Here is a 22,269-nt window from a genome sequence, read left to right as displayed (position 1 = left end):
CAGGGAGGTTAGAACCGGAGGGCTGGTTACTAAAACAGGTTGGGAGGGTTAGATCCACCAGGGCCGGTTACTAAACATGGGCAGGGTAGGATTCCGAGAGCTAGTTACTACAGGGAAGGGTTAGAACCAGAGAGGCTGGTTACTAAACAGGGAGGGTTAGAAACCGAGAGCCGGTTTACTAAACAGATAGAACCACAGGGCTGGTTACTAAACAGGGAGGGTTGATCCAGAGAGCAGGTTACTACACAGGGAGGGTTAGAAACCAGAGACGGTTACTAAACCAGGGAGGGTTAGAACCAAAGAGCTGGTAAACAAAAGGGAGGATTAGAAACCAAGGGCTGGTTACTAAACAGGAGGGTTAGATCCAGAGAGAGCTAGGTTACAAAAGGGAGGGTTAGAACAGGGAGGGCTGGGTTACTTTAAACAGGGAGGGTTAGAACCAGAGAGCTGGTTACTAAACATGGAGGGTTAGAACCAAGGAGAGGGCAGGGTTGGACTAAACAGGAGGGTTAAGAACCACAGGGCTGGTTAAACTTAAACCGGGGGTTTGTTCCAGGGAGAAGGCTAGGTTACTTACAAAACAGGGAGGGGTTAGAACCAGAGAGCTGTTACTAAACCAGGGGGTTAGAACCAAAGAGCTGGTTACTAAACGGGAGGGTTAGAACCAAGGCTGGTTACTAAACCAGGGAGGTTTAGAGAGAGGCTGGTTCTAAACAGGATGGTTAGACTCCAGAGGCTTGGTTCTAAACAGGGAGGGTTAGAACCAAGAGGCTGTTACTTAACAGGGAGGTTTGAACCAGAGCTGTTTAAACTAAACCAGGCGGAGGTTAGGGAAACCACAGGGCTGGTTACTAACGGGAGGGTTAGATATAGAGAGCTAGTTACTAAACAGGGAGGGCTAGAACCAGAGAGCTGGTTACTAAACAGGGAAGGTTAGAACCAGAGAGCTGGTTACTAAACAGGGAGGGTTAGAACCACCACAGGGGCTTGTTACTAACAGGGAGGGTTAGATCCAGAGAGCTAGTTTACTACACGGGGGAGGGTTAGAACCAGAGAGCTGGTTACTAAAAAAGGGAGGGGGGGTTAGAACCAGAGAGCTGGTTACTAAACAGGGAGGATTAGAACCAGAGGGCTGGTTACTAAACAGGGAGGGTTAGATCCAGAGAGCTGGTTACTAAACAGGGAGGGTTAGAACCAGAGAGCTGGTTACTAAACAGGGAGGGTTAGAACCAGAGAGCTGGTTACTAAACAGGGAGGGTTAGAACCAGAGAGCTGGTTACTAAACAGGGAGGGTTAGAACCAGAGAGCTGGTAACTAAACAGGGAGGGTTGGAACCAGAGAGCTGGTTACTAAACAGGGAGGGTTAGATCGAGAGAGCTGGTTACTAAACAGGGAGGGTTAGAACCAGAGAGCTGGTTACTAAACAGGGAGGGTTAGAACCAGAGAGCTGGTTACTAAACAGGGAGGGTTAGAACCAGAGAGCTGGTTACTAAACAGGGAGGGTTAGAACCAGAGAGCTGGTTACTAAACAGGGAGGGTTAGATCCAGAGAGCTGGTTACTAAAACAGGGATGGTTAGAACTAGAGAGCTGGTTACTATACAGGGAGGGTTAGAACCAGAGAGCTGGTTACTACTCAGGTAGGGCTAAAACCAGAGGGCTGGTTACTAAACAGGGTTGGGTTAGATCCAGTAGAGCTGGTTTACTAACAGGGAGAGGGTTAGAACCAGAGCTGGTTCCTTACTAAACAGGGAGGGTTAGATCCAGAGAGCTGGTTACTAAACAGGGAGGGTTAGAACCAGAGACCTGGTTACTACACAGGGAGTGTTAGAACTAGAGAGCTGGTTACTAAACAGGGAGGGTTAGATCCAGAGAGCTGGTTACTAAACAGGGAATGTTGGAGAACCAAGAGCTGGTTACTAAACAGGGAGGGTTTATATCCAGAGAGCTGGTTTACTAAAACGGGGGGTTAGAACCAGAGAGCTGGTTACTAACAGGGAGGGTTTTAGAACCAGAGAGCTGTACTAAACATGGAGGGTTTAGTTTTATCAGAGAGCTGGTACTAAAAAAGGGAGGGGGTTAGAACAGAGAGCTGGTTACTATACAGGGAGGGTTTAGAACCAGAGAGCTGGTTTACTAAACAAGGAGTGGGTTATGATCTAGATAGAGCTGGTTACTAAAAAGGGGAGTTTTTAGAACAAGGAGAGCTAGTTACTAAACAGGGATAGGGTTAGATCCAGAGAGCTGGTTAACCTAAAAAGGGAAAAAGGGGGTTAGATCCCAGAGAGCTGGTTACTAAAACAGGGAGGTAGGGTTAGAACCAGAGAGCTGGTTACTACAACAGTGGGATGGGTTAGGAACCATAGGAGCTGGTTACTTAAAGCAGGAAGGGTTAGAAACAGGAAGGCTGGTTACTGAACAGTGAGGGTTAGAAACAGGGAGCTGGTTACTAAACAAGGGAGGGTTTTAGAACCAGAGAGCTGGTTTACTAAACCAGGGAGGGTTAGAACAGAGAGCTGTGTTACTTAAACGAGTGAGTGGTTAGAAACCAAGAGCTGGGTTACTAACAGTGAGGTTAGAAACCAGAGAGCTGGTTACTGAGGAAACAGGGAGGGTTAGGAAACCAGAGAGCTGGTTACTAAACAGGGGGGGTTAGATCAAAGAGCCTGGGTTACGAAACAGGGGTGTTAGACCAGAGGGCTGGTTTTACTGAAACAGTGGGAGGGTTAGAAACAGAGAGCTGGTTACTAAACTAGGGATGGGTTAGAATCCAAGAAGCTGGGTTACTAAACAGGGAGGGTTAGAACCAGAGAGGATGGTTACTTAAAACAGTGGAGGGTTTAGAACAAACAAGAGGGCTGGTTACTTAAACGTAGGGTTAGGAAACATAGGGAAGCTGGTTACTTAAACAGGGAATGGCTAGACCAGAAGCTGGGTTATAAACAGGGAGGGCTAGAAACCAGAGGGAGCTGGGTTACTTAAACAGGAGGGTTAGAACCAGAGGGCTTGGTTACTAAACAAGTGAGGGTAAACCAGAGGGCTGGTTACTAAACAGTGAGGGTTAGAACCCAGAGAGGGACTGGCTTACTAAACCACCAGGGAGGGTTAGAACCATAGAGGGCTGGTTACTAAACAATGCGGGTTAGAACCAGAGGGGCTGGTTACTAAACAGTGGGAGGGCTAGAAACCAAGAGAAGCTGGTTACTTAACGGGAAGGGTAGAACCATAGGGAGCTGGTTACTACACAGGGAGGGCTTAGAACCAGAGGAGCTGGTTACAAACCAGGGAGGGTTGACAACCAGGAGGGACTGGTTTTTACTACACAGAGGGTTAGCAACCAGAGAGGGGCTGGTTACTAAACGAGGAGGGGTTAGGAACCAGAGAGGGCTGGTTACTAAATCAACAGGGAGGGTTAGAACCAGAGAGCTGGCTACTACAACAGGGTAGGGGTTTAGAACCAGAGAGCTGGTTACTAACAACAGTGAGGGTTAGAAAACCAGAAGGGCTGGTTACTTACATCAGTAAGGTTTTAGAACCCAGAAACTGGTTACTTACACGGGAGGGTTAGAGCCAGAGAGCTGGTTTACTAACGGGAGTTTAGAACCAGAGAGAGCCTGGTTACTACACAAGGGAGGGTTAGAACCAGAGAGCTGGTTAATAACAGGGAGGGTTAACCAGAGAGCTGGTTACTACACCGGGAGGGTTAGACCAGAGAGCTGGTTACTACACAGGAGTGTAGAACCAGAGAGCTGGTTTACTAACACAGGGAGGGTTAGAACCAGAGAGCTGGTTTACTATACACAGGTAGGGTTAGAACCAGAGAGCGGTTGCTACACAGGGAGGGTTAGAACCAGGAAGCTGTTACTAACCATAGGAAGGGTTAGAACGCAGAAGCTGGTTACTTACACAGGGAAGGGTTGAAAAGCCAGAGACTGGGCTCTACACAGGGAGGGTTAGAACCAGAGAGCTGGTTACTAAACAGGGAGGGTTTTGAACCAGAAAGGGAGCTGGGTTACTGAAACCGGGAGGGTTAGAACCAGAGCTGGTTACTAAAGAGGGAGGGTTAGATCCAGAGAGCTAGTTACTAAACAGGGATGGGTTAGATCCAGAGAGCTGGTTACTAAACAGGAAGGGTTAGAACCACAGAGCTGGTTACTAAACAGGGAGGGTTAGATCCAGAGAGCTGGTTATTACACAGGTAGGGGAGAACCAGAGGGCTGGTTACTAAACAGGGAGGGTTAGAACCAGAGAGCTGGTTATTACACAGGGAGGGTTAGAACCAGTATTACACTGATTTACAGTGTAATACTGTAAATCAGAACAAGATGGCAGTAAGTTCCAACTGCGGGAAGAAATGGCGTAATTTAGCTTGCTTGGCGGATTCGCAATACGATGAGGTAGCAGGAGGGAACTGGCATTTCTCATCTATGAAATCAGCAACAGTCCTAACCAAAAAGATACAAAAGCATTCATAGATATATTAGAAGGATATAATCCTTCAAACTGGAACAAATCTAATGAAAACAGCTTGAATATAATTGAAGAAGTTCCAAATAAAATCCAAGTGGTCAAGAGACTCATAAAGAAAATATACATAAACCAACATAATTCCGACAAAGAAAATGAATAAGGTGAATCTTGTGAATATCCTAATTGACGCATTAGGAAAAAGAATGCCAAAAGCATGCAAACTGTGTAAGGTTGGGTATAGCATAGTCAATCCACAAAACCTAATCAGAAAATGTGCTGCATGCAACATCCGACCCTCATCCACAGTGTGCTGATGGTAATGCAAGATATGAGAAAAGATACAAGAATCTTTTGTTCAACATGTCTATCATGGATAGACAATGTCATTAAATCAAGATTGAATGTACAAATAGTTGAGGATGAAGAAGAGAAGGAGAGGAAGAAGAAAAGAAGAAGAGGAAAATGGAAGAGAAGTAAACAAAAAAATGAATGACAGAAAAAAAATAAGGAAAAAACAAAGAAACAAGAAAATATAAAAAGTATGATGCAGAGATACTCATTGATACTACATATGAGGCAATAAAGCAGCATACCTACGAAGAAATAAATTACGATATGACAACAGAAAAGCAAATCCCGAAGAGGCTCTACCCAGATCTACACAATGACGGGAAAGAGGAAAAAATAGACAAGAAAGACAAAATCTGCAACCTTTTGAAAAGAGGGAATTGCAGATTTGGAGAAAGATGTTTACTACAACATCCTAAGGTATGTTCACAACTATGAAATATATGGTAAATGTGCATACCTAGATGGCTATGGGATGATTGCAGAGATCTGCATCCAAAAATATTGCAAAAACCTAAAAGAAGGAAAAGGATGTAAGTTCGACAAAAAATGCAAATATATGCACCCTGTAGCCATGAATCATAATCATATAAATAACCAAACCAAAGTAATAAAAAATCCAAAATAAGAAAGAAACAAAATAAAGAGAGAAATCAAGAATATCAGGTAAAAGAGAAAAGCAAACCACCAATGAGATATGCAGAGATGTCAGCAAAAATTTCAAAGCATCAGCTCCAAATTCTACTCAAGAGATAATAACTGTATTTATTATGCAAGAGGATATTGCAGAAACGGAGAAAATTGCAGATTCGACACAAAATGAATAATTATGATGAAGGAAGATCAAATATTATGGAAAAAGTTGGATTTTTAATGTCAGAATTTCTGGAAATGAAAAAAAGAACAACATACCAGAACAGGAAAGAGACATGTGGAAAATCCTTATTACTACCAATATTAAGAAATGAAGGAGAAAACACGCAAACCATCATAGTGATGAATGCGCAGGGTTTAGTTACGAGTAACTCAAAAAGAAAAATAGAGTACTTAGAAGAACTAACCCAAATTGAAAAGAAAATAGATAATGAATATAAGTGAAACTGTATTCCCAAGAGACTGGAATGATGATCAAATAAAGGGTCCAAACTTATAGATCAGATAAAAAAGAAAAAATAGGAATCAAGGGGGAACCGCAATATTAATGGGAAAGACAAAAAACAAGGAAAAATAAAAAATATGAGAAATATAGTAACTCAGAATGTGAACTAATAGCGGTAGAATTTGAATCTGAAAAATTAATGAACAAATAGTAATATATAGACCTCCTAATACTAAAGAGTTTGACTTACTAATTGAAAACAATTGGAGTGATATATGTAGAATCATCAAGGACTGGACTTTCTCCTATCTGGTGACTTCAACTTTCCTTTCGTAGAATGGAAAGAACGAATAGGAGATTGTGGTTGTACTTATACATATAAAAAAGAGAGTAATAGTAGTGCAGAAGATAAGAGGCAATTCAAAAAGCTATTAGATATGCTACTAGAATACAACATTCAACAAATAAATCACCTGCCAACAAGAAAGGAAAATACTTTAGACCTAGTATTTGTGAACGAGATGAAATTATGTTAAAGAAATAATAGTTTATAATGCGAGTATTTCAGACCATAATGTCATAGAATTAACAGTTCATTCCAAAGCAAGTGAAAACAGAGATAAGCAAGAAATGAAAAAGTGGAAGGATATGGAAAATACAACTTCTACAGTAAAAATATAAAATGGTCAGAAAATAAATGGAAGAATTAAACAAAGAGCGGATAACAATTTTCGTAAGCGATGACATAAGGGTAAATACGGAGATATTATATAAAATATTAGAGAAAATAGTGGATAAATATATACCGAAGAAGAAAAGTAAACATCCATTCATGCATACCAAGAGACAGAAGGATCTTGGTTCCAGAAAATCAGAAAGTGGAAAAATGGGTCTTGCAAAAGAAAAAATGCATGGAAAGTTATAGAACTAAAAAGTAAGATAGAAAATGCAGAACAAAGATTATACAATCAAAAGAAAATGAAAAACGGGACTTGGAAGAAAAAACCCTATTAAATATCAAGCAAAACCCAAACTATTATACTCATATGCGAAGAAGATGAATAAAAGAAGAATAGAAATAGAAAAGGCCCTCTGAGAATTGAAGGGAGATTAACGAATGAAAAAAGGAAATTTGCAACATACTGGCAGAACGATATAAGAGAGAATTCACCCCTAGAATAGATTAATGAAGATAATGATATAGAAGTAAGGGACGAAAATAGTGAATGTTTAGCTGACATAGAAATTAATGAAGATGATATTGTGCATGGCAATTAATGAATTAAAAAATGGAGCTGCTGCAGGGCCTGATGGAGTCCCTGCTATTTTGTTAAAGAAAGTAGTTCATTCTAATCGCAAAGCCACTTGCAATATTATTAAGACAAAGTGTAGATACAGGCAAGATTTATGATTGAGCACAAATTAGTTCATATATTCACCCCTACTTTCAAAAGTGGATCAAGACTAGAGGCAAGTAATTATAGGCCTGTGAGTCTAACATCACATATTATGAAAGTGTATGAAAGGGTAATGAGAAAAACCTTATGAACATTTAATAAAAAATAATTTGTTTAATATAGGACAACACGTTTTCGTACCCGGAAAAAGTACACAAACCCAACTGTTAGTCCACCGTGAGAACATATTCAAAAATATGAAAAGCGGAAATGAAAACAGATGTGGTTTATCTAGACTTTGCAAAAGCTTTGACAAAGTAGACCATAATATATTAGCAAAGAAAATTAGAAAACACAATATCGTAGAATAAAGTAGGAGATGGTTAAAAGAATTTTTACACAACAGAAAACAGATAGTTATTGCAAACGATGAGAAATCGGATGAAACCAAGGTAATATCCGTGTGCACAAGGTATGGTGTTAGCTGCAATACTGTTTGTTATTATGATTGAAGGACTAGACAGTAATGTTAAGGATTCTGGTAGTGAGTAGTTTTCGCTGATGACACAAGAATAAGTAGAGAAATTACTTGTTGATGAAGATAGGAACGCTCTACAAAGAGACCTTAACAAAGTATATGATTGGGCAGAGGAAAATAGGATGGTATTTAACTCTGATAAATTTGAATCAACTAAATTATGGAGACAGAGAAGGAAAGCTATATGCATATAGGGGACCTAATAATGAGACAATCACAAATAAGGAAGCAGTTAAAGACCTTGGTGTGATGATGAATAGGAACATGTTATGCAATGATCAAATAGCAATTCTTTTGGCAAAATGTAAAGCAAAATGGGAATGTTGTTACGGCACTTCAAACAAGAAAAGCTGAACACATGATTATGCTTTATAAAACATAGTTTGTAGTCCACTTGAAATATTGCAATAATGATATGGTACCCCACACTATCAAAGGATATGCACAAATAGAGAGTGTTACAAAGGTCCTTTACAGCTAGAATAGAAGAAGTTAAGGACCTTGACTACTGGGCAAAGACTATTCAATCCTTAAAATTATATAGTCTAGAGAAAGGAGAAGAGAACGCTACATGATAATTCAGGCATGGAAACAGATAAAAGGAATAACAGAAAATATCATGGAACTAAAAATATCAGAAAAGAGCAAAGAAGAGGTAGATTAATAGTGCCCAAAACAATACCAGGAAAAATAAGGAAAGCACACAGGACATTAATCCACTACGCACCAGCATCGATAATGCAGTCGTCTATTCAATGCGTTGCCAGCTCATCTGAGGAATATATCAGGAGTGAGCGTAGATGTGTTTAAGAATAAGCTCGACAAATATCTAAACTGCATCCCAGACCATCCAAGATTGGAAGATGCAAAATATACCGGAAGATGTACTAGCAAAACTCTGGTAGACATTAGAGGTGCCTCACACTGAGGGACCTGGGGCAACCCGAACGAACTGTAAGGTCTGTAAGGTAAGGACTACACAGGGAGGGTTAGAACCAGAGATCTGGTTACTACACGGTAGGGTTAGAACTAGAGAGCAGGTTACTACACAGGGAGGGTTAGAACCAGAGAGCTGGTTACTATACAGGGAGGGTTAGAAACAGAGAGCTGGTTACTACACAGGAAGGGTTAGAACCAGAGAGCTGGCTACTACACAGGGAGGGTTAGAACCAGAGAGCTGGTTACTAAACAGGAGGGTTTAGAACCAGAGAGCTGGTTACTAAACAGGGAGGGTTAGATCCAGAGAGCTGGTTACTAAACAGAGAGGGTTAGATCCAGAGAGCTGGTTACTAAACAGGGAGGGTTAGATCCAGAGAGCTGGTTACTAAACAGGGAGGGTTAGAACCAGAGAGCTGGTTACTAAATAGGGAGGGTTAGATGCACAGAGCTGGTTACTAAACAGGGAGGGTTAGATCCAATGAGCTGGTTATTACACAGGTAGGGCTAGAACCAGAGGGCTGGTTACTAAACACGGAGGGTTAGATCCAGAGAGCTGGTTATTACACAGGTAGGGCTAGAACCAGAGAGCTGGTTACTAAACAGGGAGGGTTAGAACCAGAGAGCTGGTTACTAAACAGGGAGGGTTAGATCCACAGAGCTGGTTACTAAACAGAGAGAACTCACTGATGTAATCAACCCCTGGCTTTATATGTTAGAAGACCGTCGGAAAGAGACTGCATTATGTAGGTTACGGATCGGCCACACACGGATTACTCATGGATTTTTAATGAACAATGACCCTGAACCATTTTGTGAGGATTGTCTTGTTCCCCTCACAGTAAAACATTTAATAGTAGAATGCCCCAGCTTAATATCAGCAAGGAACCGTCATTTTAACGTAGTTGGAAGAATGGATCTTAAACTAGATGCCATTATAGGCAGAGATTTTAATGAGGATAAGCTTTTTAGTTACCTTCGAGAAGCAGGTCTTCTTGCAAAAAAATTTAGGTTAGTTTGGTCAAGATGTTTGAGTTTGTGTATGTGTTAGTATGTGTCAGTGTATATCATTTGCTTTTAAGTCTTTTTAGATCAGGAAATTTTTATGTACATAAAATTTACCTCCCATTGATATATCTATTACCATATATAATGTTTTAGTACTTTTAATATCTATTTAATTTGACAGAACTCTGTAGAATTTGGAAGTTTGCGGGGTGCCTATGTTGCTTATATTTTTTGTTTACAATTAATTTGAAATAGGTGTGTAGGTGAGATAGATATTTTGTGTGTTTTTGGGTTCTCTGTAGTTCTCTGACAGATTTTATATAAACATATTTATAGGATTTTAATTGACTTTTTCCTTTGCAATTCCTTTAATGATACGGCGTCAATAACCTCGTCGTTGCGACGCCAGTAAGAATTAATAAATCAATCAATCAATCCAGAGAGCTGGTTATTACACAGGTAGGGCTAGAACCTGAGGGCTGGTTACTAAACAGGGAGGGTTAGATCCAGAGCTGGTTATTACACAGGTAGCGCTAGAACCAGAGAGCTGGTTACTAAACAGGGAGGGTTAGAACCAGAGAGCTGGTTACTAAACAGAGAGGGTTAGAACCAGAGAGCTGGTTACTAAACAGGGAGGGTTAGATCCAGAGAGCTGGTTATTACACAGGTAGGGCTAGAACCAGAGCTGGTTACTAAACAGTGAGGGTTAGAACCAGAGAGCTGGTTACTAAACAGGGAGGGTTAGAACCAGAGAGCTGGTTACTAAACAGGGAGGGCTAGAACCAGAGAGCTGGTCACTAAACAGGGAGGGTTATAACCAGAGGGCTGGTTACTAAACAGGGAGGGTTAGATCCAGAGAGCTCGTTATTACACAGGTAGGGCTAGAACTAGAGAGAGCTGGTTACTAAACAGTGAGGGTTAGAACCAGAGAGCTGGTTACTAAACATGGAGGGTTAGAACCAGAGAGCTGGTTACTAAACAGGGGGGGGGGGGGGGGGGGGGGGGGGAGGGCTAGAACCAGAGAGTTGGTTACTAAACAGGGAGGGTTAGAACCAGAGAGCTGGTTACTAAACGGGGAGGGTTAGAACCAGAGAGCTGGTTAATAAACAGGGAGGGTTAGAACCAGAGAACTAGTTACTAAAGAGAGAGGGTTAGATTCAGAGAGCTGGTTACTAAATAGGGAGGGTTAGAAAACCAGAGAGCTGGTTACTAAAACAGGGAGGGTTAGAACCAGAGAGCTGGTTTACTAAAATAGGGAGGGTTAGGAAACCAAGAGAGCTGGTTACTAAACAGGGAGGGTTAGAACCAAGAGAGCTGGTTACTAAACAGGGAGAGTTAGAACCAGAGAGCTGGTTACTAAACAGGGAGGACTAGAACCAGAGAGCTGGCTTACTAAACAGGGAGGGAGGGTTAGAACCAGAGAGCTGGTTACTAAATAAGGGAGGTTCAGAACCAGAGAGCTGGTACTCAAATAGGAGGGTTGAACCAGAGAGCTGGTTACTAAACAGGAGGGTTAGACACCGAGAGCTGGTTACTAAACAGGGAGGCTAGAACCAGAGAGCTGGTTACTAAACAGGGAGGGTTAGAAACAGAGAGCTGGTTTTTACTTATAAACAGGGAGGTTAGAAACCAGAGAGGCTGGTTACTAAACAGGGAGGGTTAGAACAGAGAGCTGGTTACTAAAGAGAGAGGGTAGATCCAGAGAGCTGGTTACTAAATAGGAGGGTTAGAACCAGAGAGCTGGTTTTTCTAAACAGGGAGGGTAGAACAGAGGGGCTGGTTACTCCACAGTAGGGCTAGAACCAGAGGGCCTGGTTACTAAACAGGGAGGGCTTAGAAACCAGAGAACTGGTTTCCTACACAGGTTAGGGCTAGAACCAGAGGGCTGGTTACTACTCAGGCGGCTAGAACCAGGGGAGGGTTACTACCACAGGTAGGGCTTGAACCAGAGGGCTGGTTACTACACAGGTAGGGCTTGAACCAGAGGGCTGGTTACTACACAGGTATGGGCTTGAAAACCAGGGCTGGTTTCTACACAGGGGTAGGGCTGGTAAAACCAGAGGGCGGTTACTACAGGGCAGGAGGGCTAGAATCAGAGAGTGGTTACGAAAGAGGGAGGGCTAGAACCAGAGGACTGGTTCTAGACAAGTAGGGCTAGAACCAGAGGACGGCTAACCAAGGACAAGGTAGGGCTAGGAACAGGAAGAGGGCTGGTTACTAAACAGTAGGGTCTAGAACCAGAGGATGGGTTACTCACAAGGTAGGGCTAGAACCAGAGGGTCTAGGTTATTACACAGGTAGGGCTAGAAGCAAAGGGCTGGTTACTACACACGTAGGGCTAGAACCAGAGGGCTGGTTACTACACAAGTAGGGCTAGAACCAGAGGACTGGTTAATAAACAGGGAGGGAGATCCAGAGAGCTGGTTACTACTCAGGTAGGGCTAGAACCAGAGGGCTGGTACTAAACAGTGAGGGCTAGAACCAGAGAGCTGGTTACTACACAGGTAGGGCTAGAACCAGAGGGGTGGTTACTAAACAGCGAGGGTTAGAATCAGAGGGCTGGTTACTAAACAGTGAGGGCTAGAACCAGAGGGCTGGTTACTACACAGGTAGGGCTAGAACTAGAGGGCTGGTTACTAAACAGGGAGGGTTAGAACCAGAGGGCTGGTTACTAAACAGGGAGTGCTAGAACCAGAGGGCTGGTTACTACACAGGTAGGGCTAGAACCAGAGGGCTGGTTACTACACAGGTAGGGTTAGAACCAGAGGGCTGGTTACTACACAGGGAGGGCTAGAACCAGAGGGCTGGTTACTAAACAGGGAGGGCTAGAACCAGAGGGCTGGTTACTAAACAGGGAGGGCTAGAACCAGAGGGCTGGTTACTACACAGGTAGGGCTAGAACCAGAGGGCTGGTTACTAAACAGGGAGGGTTAGAACCATAGGGCTGGTTACTAAATAGGGAGGGCTAGAACCAGAGTGCAGGTTACTACACTGGTAGGGCTAGAACTAGAGGTCTGGTTACTAAACAGGGAGGGTTAGAACCAGAGGGCTGGTTACTAAACAGGGAGGGTTAGAACCAGAGGGCTGGTTACTAAACAGGGAGGGTTAGAGCCAGAGGGCTGGTTACTACACAGGTAGGGCAAAAACCAGAGGGCAGGTTACTACACAGGTAGGGCTGAGAACCAGAGAGCTGGTTACTACACCGGAAGGGCTAGAAAACACAAGGGCTGGTTACTACACAGGTAGGGCTAGAACCAGAGGGCTGGTTACTACACAGGTAGGGCTAGAACCAGAGGGCTGGTTACTACACAGGTAGGGCTAGAACCAGAGGGCTGGTTACTAAACAGGGAGGGCTAGAACCAGAGTGCAGGTTACTACACTGGTAGGGCTAGAACTAGAGGTCTGGTTACTAAACAGGGAGGGTTAGAACCAGAGGGCTGGGGGGTTACTAAAACAGGGAGGGTTAGAACCTAGAGGGCTGGTGGTTACTAATCAGGGAGGGTTAGAGCCTGAGGGGCTGGTTACTAAACAGGTAGGGCAAAAACCAAAGGGCAGGTATTACTACACAGGTAGGGCTAGAACCAGAGAGCTGGTTTACTACACAGGAAGGGTTAGAACAAAACAAGGCTGGGTACTACACAGGTAGGGCAAGAACCAGAGGGCTGTTACTACACGTAGGGCTAGAACCAGAGGGCTGGTTACTACACAGGTAGGGCTAGAACCAGAGGGCTGGTTACTAAACAGGGAGGGTTAGAACCAGAGGGCTGGTTACTAAACAGGGAGGGTTAGAACCAGAGGGCTGGTTACTACACAGGTAGGGCTAGAACCAGAGGGCTGGTTACTACAACAGAGGGTGGCTAGGACCAGGAGAGCTGGTACAAACAGGGAGGGTTAGAACCAGAGAGCTGGTTACTACACAGGGAGGTGGGTTTAGGACAGAGAGGCTGTTAACCTACACGGGAGGGTAGAAAACCAGAGAGCTGGTTACTACACAGGGAGGGTTAGAACCAGAGAGCTGGTTACTACACAGGGAGGGTTAGACCTTACAGACCTTACCTTACCTTACAGACCTTACATCTTGTTCGGGTTGCCCCAGGTCCCTCAGTGTGAGGCACCTCTAATGTCTACCAGAGAGTTGCTAGTACATCTTCCGGTATATTTTGCATCTTCCAATCTTGGATGGTCTGGGATGCAGTTTAGATATTTGTCGAGCTTATTCTTAAACACATCTACGCTCACTCCTGATATATTCCTCAGATGAGCTGGCAACGCATTGAATAGACGCTGCATTATCGATGCTGGTGCGTAGTGGATTAATGTCCTGTGTGCTTTCCTTATTTTTCCTGGTATATTTTTGGGCACTATTAATCTACCTCTGCTTGCTCTTTCTGATATTTTAGTTCCATGATATTTCTGATTCTTCCTTATATCTGGTTTCCATGCCTGAATTATCATGTAGCGTTTCTCTTCTCCTTTCCAGGACTATATAATTTTAAGAATTGTAGTCTTCCATTAGTCTAGGTCCTTAACTTCTTCTTTATTCTAGCTGTAAAGGACCTTTGTACACTCTCTATTTGTGCAACATCCTTTTGATAGTGTGGGTACCATATCATATTGCAATATTCAAGTGGACTACGAACATATGTTTTATAAAGCATAATCATGTGTTCAGCTTTTCTTGTTTTGAAGTGCCGTAACAACATTCCCATTTTTGCTTTACATTTTGCCAACAGAGTTGCTATTTGATCATTGCATAACATGTTCCTATCATCATCACACCAAGGTCGTTAACTGCTTCCTTATTTGTGATGGTCTCATTATTAGGTCCCTTATATGCATATAGCTTTCTTTCTCTGTCTCCATAATTTATTGATTCAAATTTATCAGAGTTAAATACCATCCTATTTACCTCTGCCCAATCATATACTTTGTTAAGGTCTCTTTGTAGAGCGTTCCTATCTTCATCACAAGTAATTTCTCTACTTATTCTTGTGTCATCTGCGAACTACTCACTACCGAATCCTTAACATTATTGTCTATGTCGTTCAATCATAATAACAAACAGTATTGCAGCTAACACCGTACCTTGCGGCACACCGGATATTACCTTGGCTTCATCCGATTTCTCGTCGTTTGCAATAAACTATCTGTTTTCTGTTGTGTAAAAATTCTTTTAACCATCTTCCTACTTTATCCACGATACGTGTGTTTTCTAATTTTCTTCGCTAATATATTATGGTCTACTTTATCAAAAGCTTTTGCAAAGTCTAAATAAACCACATCTGTTTCATTTCCGCTTTTCAATATTTTTGAATATGTTTTTCACGGTGGACTAACAGTTGGTTTGTGTACTTTTTCCGGTACGAAACCATGTTGTCCTTTATTAAACAAATTATTTTTATTAAATGTTTCATAATATTTTTCTCATACCCTTTCATACACTTTCATTATAGTGATGTTAGACTCACAGGCCTATAATTACTTGCCTCTAGTCTTGATCCACTTTTGAAAGTAGGGGTAATATACGCTAATTTGTGCTCATCATATATCTTGCCTGTATCTACACTTTGTCTTAATAATATTGCAAGTGCTTTGCGATAGAATGACTACTTCTTTAACAAAATAGCAGGAATTCCATCAGGCCCTGCAGCAGCTCCATTTTTAATTTCATTATAGCCTGCACAATATCAGCTTCATTAATATCTATGTCAGCTAAATATTCACTATTTCATCCCTTACTTCTATATCATTATCTTCATTATCTATTCTAGGGTGAATTCTCTCTATATCGTTCTGCCAGTATGTTGCAAATTTCCTTTTTTTCATTCGTTAATCTCCCTTCAATTCTCAGAGGGCCTATTTCTATTCTTCTTTTATTCATCTTCTTCGCATATGAGTATAATAGTTGGGTTTTGCTTGATATTTAATAGGGTTTTTTTCTTCCAAGTCCCGTTTTCATTTTCTTTTGATTGTATAATCTTTTTTTCTGCATTTTCTATCTTACTTTTTAGTTCTATAACTTTCCATGCATTTTTTCTTTTGCAAGACCTTTTTTCCACTTTCTGATTTTCTGGAACAAGATTCTTCTGTCTCTTGGTATGCATGAATGATGTTTACTTTTCTTCTTCGGTATATATTTTTCCACTATTATCTCCAATATTTTTATATAATATCTCCGTATTTACCCTTATGTCATCACTTACGAAAATGTTATCCCAATCTTTGTTTAATTCTTCATTAATTTTGACCATTTTATATTTTTACTGTAGAAGTTGTATTTTCCATATCCTTCCCACTTTTTCATTTCTTGCTTATCTCTATTTTCACTTGCTTTGGAATGAACTGTTAATTCTATGACATTATGGTCTGAAATACTCGCATTATAAACTATTATTCTTTAACATAATTCATCTCGTTCACAAATACTAGTCTAAAGTATTTTCCTTTCTTGTTGGCAGGTGATTTATTTGTTGAATGTTGTATAGTAGCATATCTAATAGCTTTTCAAATTGCCTCTTATCTTCTGCACTACTATTACTCTCTTTTTATATGTATAAGTACAACCACAATCTCCTATTCGTTCTTTCCATTCTACGAAAGGAAAGTTGAAGTCACCAGATAGGAGAATAGTCCAGTCCTTGTGATTTCTACATATATCATCCAATTTTTCAATTATTAAGTCAAACTCTTTAGTATTAGGAGGTCTATATATTACTATGTTCATCAATTTTTCAGATTCAAATTCTACCGCTATTAGTTCACATTCTGAGTTACTATATTTCTCATATATTTTTTCCTTGTTTTTTGTCTTTCCCATATATTGCGGTTCCCCCTTGATTCCTATTTTTCTATCTGATCTATAAGTTTGGAACCCTTTTATTTGATCATCATTCCCAGTCTCTTGGGAATACCATGTTTCACCTTATATTCATTATATCTATTTTCTTTTCATTTTGGGTTAGTTCTTAATAGTACTCTATTTTTCTTTTTGAGTTACTCGTAACTAAACCCTGCGCATTCATCACTATGATGGTTTGAGTGTTTTTCTCCTTCATTTAATACTGATAGTAATAAGGATTTTCCCATGTCTCTTCCTGTTCTGGTATGTTGTTCTTTTTTTCATTTCCAGAAATTCTGACATTAAAACAAAAAATCCAACTTTTCCATAATATTTGATCTTCCTCATCATATTATTCATTTTGTGTCTGAATCTGCAATTTTCTCCGTTTCTGCAAGATCCTCTTGCATAATAAATACAGTTATTATCTCTTGAGTAGAATTTCGGAGCTGATGCTTTGAAATTCTTTGCTGACACCTCTGCATATCTCTTGTGGTTTGCTTTTCTCGGTTTTACCTGATATTCTTGATTTCTCTCTTTTATTTGTTTCTTTCTTATTTTGGATTTTATACTTGGTTTGGTTATTTATTTGATTATGAGTTCATGGCTACAGGGTGCATATATTTGCATTTTTTGTCGAACTTACATCCTTTTCCTTCTTTTAGGTTTTTACATATTTTTGGATGCAGATCTCTGCAATCATCCCCATATCCATCTAAGTATGCACATTTACCATATATTTCATAGTTTTGACATATCTTAGGATGTTTGTAGTAACATCTTTCTCCAAATCTGCAATTCCCTCTTTTCAAATGGTTGCAGATTTTTGTCTTTCTTGTCTATTTTTTCCTCTTTCCCGTCATTGTATAGATCTGGGTAGAGCCTCTTCGGAATTGCTTTTCTGTTGTCATATTGTAATTTATTTCTTCGTAGGTATGCTGCTTTATTGCCTCATATGTAGTATCAATGAGTATCTCTGCATCCATACTTTTATCTTGTTCTTTGTTTTCCTTATTTTTTTCTGTCATTTCATTTTTGTTTACTTCTCTTCCGTTTTCCTCTTCTTCTTTTTTTTCTTCTTCTTCTTCTTCCTCTTCCTCTTCTTCTTCATCCTCAACTATTTGTACATTCAATCTTGATTTAATAACATTGTCTATCCATGATAGACATGTTGAACAAAAAATTCTTGTATCTTTTCTCAAATCTTGTATTACCTCAGCACACTGTGGATGGGTCGGAATGTTGCATGCAGCACATGCATGCAACAGAGAGCTGGTTACTACACAGGGAGGGTTAGAACCAGAGCTGGTTACTACATAGGGAGGGTTAGAACCAGAGAGCTGGTTACTACACAGGGAGGGTTAGAACCAGAGAGCTGGCTACTACACAGGGAGGGTTAGAACCAGAGAGCTGGTTACTAAACAGGGAGGGTTTAGAACCAGAGAGCTGGTTACTAAACAGGGAGGGTTAGAACCAGAGAGCTGGTTACTAAAGAGGGAGGGTTAGATCCAGAGAGCTAGTTACTAAACAGGGAGGGTTAGATCCAGAGAGCTTGTTACTAAACAGGGAGGGTTAGAACCACAGAGCTGGTTACTACTCAGGTAGGGCTAGAACCAGAGGGCTGGTTACTAAACAGTGAGGGCTAGAACCAGAGAGCTGGTTACTACACAGGTAGGGCTAGAACCAGAGGGGTGGTTACTAAACAGCGAGGGTTAGAATCAGAGGGCTGGTTACTAAACAGTGAGGGCTAGAACCAGAGGGCTGGTTACTACACAGGTAGGGCTAGAACTAGAGGGCTGGTTACTAAACAGGGAGGGTTAGAACCAGAGGGCTGGTTACTAAACAGGGAGTGCTAGAACCAGAGGGCTGGTTACTACACAGGTAGGGCTAGAACCAGAGGGCTGGTTACTACACAGGTAGGGTTAGAACCAGAGGGCTGGTTACTACACAGGGAGGGCTAGAACCAGAGGGCTGGTTACTAAACAGGGAGGGCTAGAACCAGAGGGCTGGTTACTAAACAGGGAGGGCTAGAACCAGAGGGCTGGTTACTACACAGGTAGGGCTAGAACCAGAGGGCTGGTTACTAAACAGGGAGGGTTAGAACCAGAGGGCTGGTTACTAAACAGGGAGGGCTAGAACCAGAGGGCAGGTTACTACACTGGTAGGGCTAGAACTAGAGGTCTGGTTACTAAACAGGGAGGGTTAGAACCAGAGGGCTGGTTACTAAACAGGGAGGGTTAGAACCAGAGGGCTGGTTACTAAACAGGGAGGGTTAGAGCCAGAGGGCTGGTTACTACACAGGTAGGGCAAAAACCAGAGGGCAGGTTACTACACAGGTAGGGCTAGAACCAGAGAGCTGGTTACTACACAGGAAGGGCTAGAACACAAGGGCTGGGTACTACACAGGTAGGGCAAGAACCAGAGGCTGGTTACTACACAGGTAGGGCTAGAACCAGAGGGCTGGTTACTACATAGGTAGGGCTAGAACCAGAGGGCTGGTTACTAAACAGGGAGGGCTAGAACCAGAGTGCAGGTTACTACACTGGTAGGGCTAGAACTAGAGGTCTGGTTACTAAACAGGGAGGGTTAGAACCAGAGGGCTGGTTATTAACAGGGAGGGTTAGAACCAGAGGGCTGGTTACTAAACAGGGAGGGTTAGAACCAGAGGGCTGGTTACTAATCAGGGAGGGTTAGAGCCTGAGGGCTGGTTACTACACAGGTAGGGCAAAAACCAGAGGGCAGGTTACTACACAGGTAGGGCTAGAACCAGAGAGCTGGTTACTACACAGGAAGGGCTAGAACACAAGGGCTGGGTACTACACAGGTAGGGCAAGAACCAGAGGGCTGGTTACTACACAGGTAGGGCTAGAACCAGAGGGCTGGTTACTACACAGGTAGGGCTAGAACCAGAGGGCTGGTTACTAAACAGGGAGGGTTAGAACCAGAGGGCTGGTTACTAAACAGGGAGGGTTAGAACCAGAGGGCTAGTTACTACACAGGTAGTGCTAGAACCAGAGGGCTGGTTACTACACAGGTAGGGCTAGGACCAGAGAGCTGGTTACTAAACAGGGAGGGTTAGAACCAGAGAGCTGGTTACTACACAGGGAGGGTTAGAACCAGAGAGCTGGTTACTACACAGGGTTAGGGTTAACCAAACCAGAGCTGGTTACTACACAGAGGGATAGAACCAGAGAGCTGGTTACTACACAGGGAGGGTTAGAACAGAGCTGGTTACTACATAGGGAGGGTTAGAACCAGAGAGCTGGTTACTACACAGGGAGGGTTAGAACCAGAGAGCTGGCTACTACACAGGGAGGGTTAGAACCAGAGAGCTGGATTACTAAAAAACGGGAGGGTTTTAGAACAGAGAGCTGGTTACTAAACAGGAGGTTAGAACCAGAGAGCTGGTTACTAAGAGGGAGGGTTAGATCCAGAGAGGCTAGTTACTAAACAGGGAGGGTTAGATCCAGAGAGCTTGTTACTAAACAGGGAGGGTTAGAACCACAGAGCTGGTTACTAAACAGGGAGGGTTAGATCCAGAGAGCTGGTTATTACACAGGTAGGGCTAGAACCAGAGGGCTGGTTACTAAACAGGGAGGGTTAGAACCAGAGAGCTGGTTATTACACAGGGAGGGTTAGAACCAGAGAGCTGGTTACTACACAGGAGGGTTAGAACCAGAGAGCTGGTTACTACACGGTAGGGTTAGAACTAGAGAGCAGGTTACTACACGGGAGGGAGGGTTAGAACCAGAGAGTTGGTTACTACACAGGGAGGGTTAGAAACAGAGAGCTGGTTACTACACAGGAAGGGTTAGAACCAGAGAGCTGGCTATTACACAGGGAGGGTTAGAACCAGAGAGCTGGTTACTAAACAGGGAGGGTTTAGAACCAGAGAGCTGGTTACTAAACAGGGAGGGTTAGATCCAGAGAGCTGGTTACTAAACAGAGAGGGTTAGATCCAGAGAGCTGGTTACTAAACAGAGAGGGTTAGATTCCAGAGCTGGTTACTAAAACAGGGAAGGTTGATCCAGAGAGCTGGTTACTAAACAGGGAGGGTTAGAACCAGAGAGCTGGTTACTAAATAGGGAGGGGTTAGTGCACAGAGCTGGTTACTAAACAGGGAGGGTTAGATCCAATGAGCTGGTTATTACACCAGGTAGGGCTAGAACCAGAAGGGCTGGTTACTAAACAGGAGGGTTAGATCCGAGAGCTGGTTATTTACACAGGTAGGGCTAGAACAGAGAGCGGTTACTAAACGGGAGGGTTAGAACCAGAGAGCTGTTACTAACAGGAGGGTTAGATCCACAGCTGGTTACTAACAGGGAGGGTTAGATCCAGAGAGTGGTTATTACACAGGTAGGGCTAGAACCGAGGGCTGGTTACTAAACAGGAGGGTTAGATCCAGAGCTGGTTATTACACAGGTAGCGCTAGAACCAAGAGAGCTGGTTACTAAACAGGGTGGGGGTTAGAACCAGAGAGCTGGTTACTAAACGGGAGGGTTAGAAACCAGAGAGCTGGTTACTACAGGGAGGGTTAGATCCGAGAAGCTGGTTATTACACAGGTAGGGTAGAACCAGAACCAGAGCTGGTTACTAAAACAGTGAGGGTTAGAACCGAGAGCTGAGGTTACTAAAGAGGTGGGAGGGTTAGAACCAGAGAGCTGGTTACTAAACAGGGAGGGCTAGAACCGAGAGCTGGTCACTAAACAGGGAGGTGGGTTAGAACCAGAGGGCTGGTTACGAACCAGAGGGCTAAGAACCAGAGGGGCTGGTTACTTAAACAGGGAGGGCTAGAGAACCAGAGAGCTGTTTCACTAAAAAGGGAGGGTTAGTTTAAACAGAGGTGCTGGTACTAACAAACAGGGAGGGTTAGATCCAGAGAGTCGTTATTACACAGGGAGGGCTAGAACTAGAGAGCTGGTTACTAAACATTGAGGGTTAGAAACCAGAGAGCTGGTTACTAAACGGGAGGGAGGGTTAGAACCAGAGAGCTGGTTACTGAAACAGGGAGGGCTAGAACCAGAGAGTTGTTACTAAACAGGAGGGCTAGAACCAGAGAGTTGGTTACTAAACAGGGAGGGTTTAGAACCAGAGAGCTGGTTACTAAACGGGGAGGGTTAGAACCAGAGAGCCCCTCTTAATGAGAGAATGCCTTGACGAAGTTTCTTGGCTTCACCTTTGAATGTTTCTTCCTTGGTGAAGCCTTGAAAACGGGCACGAGGTCTCTCGAACTTGGGGAAATTTTCCCCAAGTCTCGAATCTAAATTTCTCTCTTTAGTCTTTCACTAATTCCTTTTTTTATTTCGACCTCTTCCTATTTTTAGCATCCTACTTTCTTCTTGCTGTCCAAACCCTATTAGTAATCTTTATTTTATTCAATTTTTTTACTAGTAAATAGCGTGGATATTCCACATTCGTTACATCATGCAGGTTTTGATGAATGGGAGAAGGGATCACGGTTGGGAGGGATTTTCATTCAAAGCTATATGTGAGAGTATAGGATAAACGTCATCCGTCCCGAAGATGGTTTGGACCTTTTGGCGGAACTGTTCCTGGAGGTTGGGTCATCGGAATCCAGGGGGATCCAATCTTTGGGAATAGGACTCTCGCTTTATGGCCGGAAGCCCGTCATTACAG

The sequence above is a fragment of the Macrobrachium nipponense genome, chromosome 32 (genome assembly GCF_015104395.2).
Source record: "Macrobrachium nipponense isolate FS-2020 chromosome 32, ASM1510439v2, whole genome shotgun sequence".
In the NCBI taxonomy this organism is placed as follows: Eukaryota; Metazoa; Arthropoda; class Malacostraca; order Decapoda; family Palaemonidae; genus Macrobrachium; species Macrobrachium nipponense.
Note: the sequence above shows the minus strand (reverse complement) of the source record.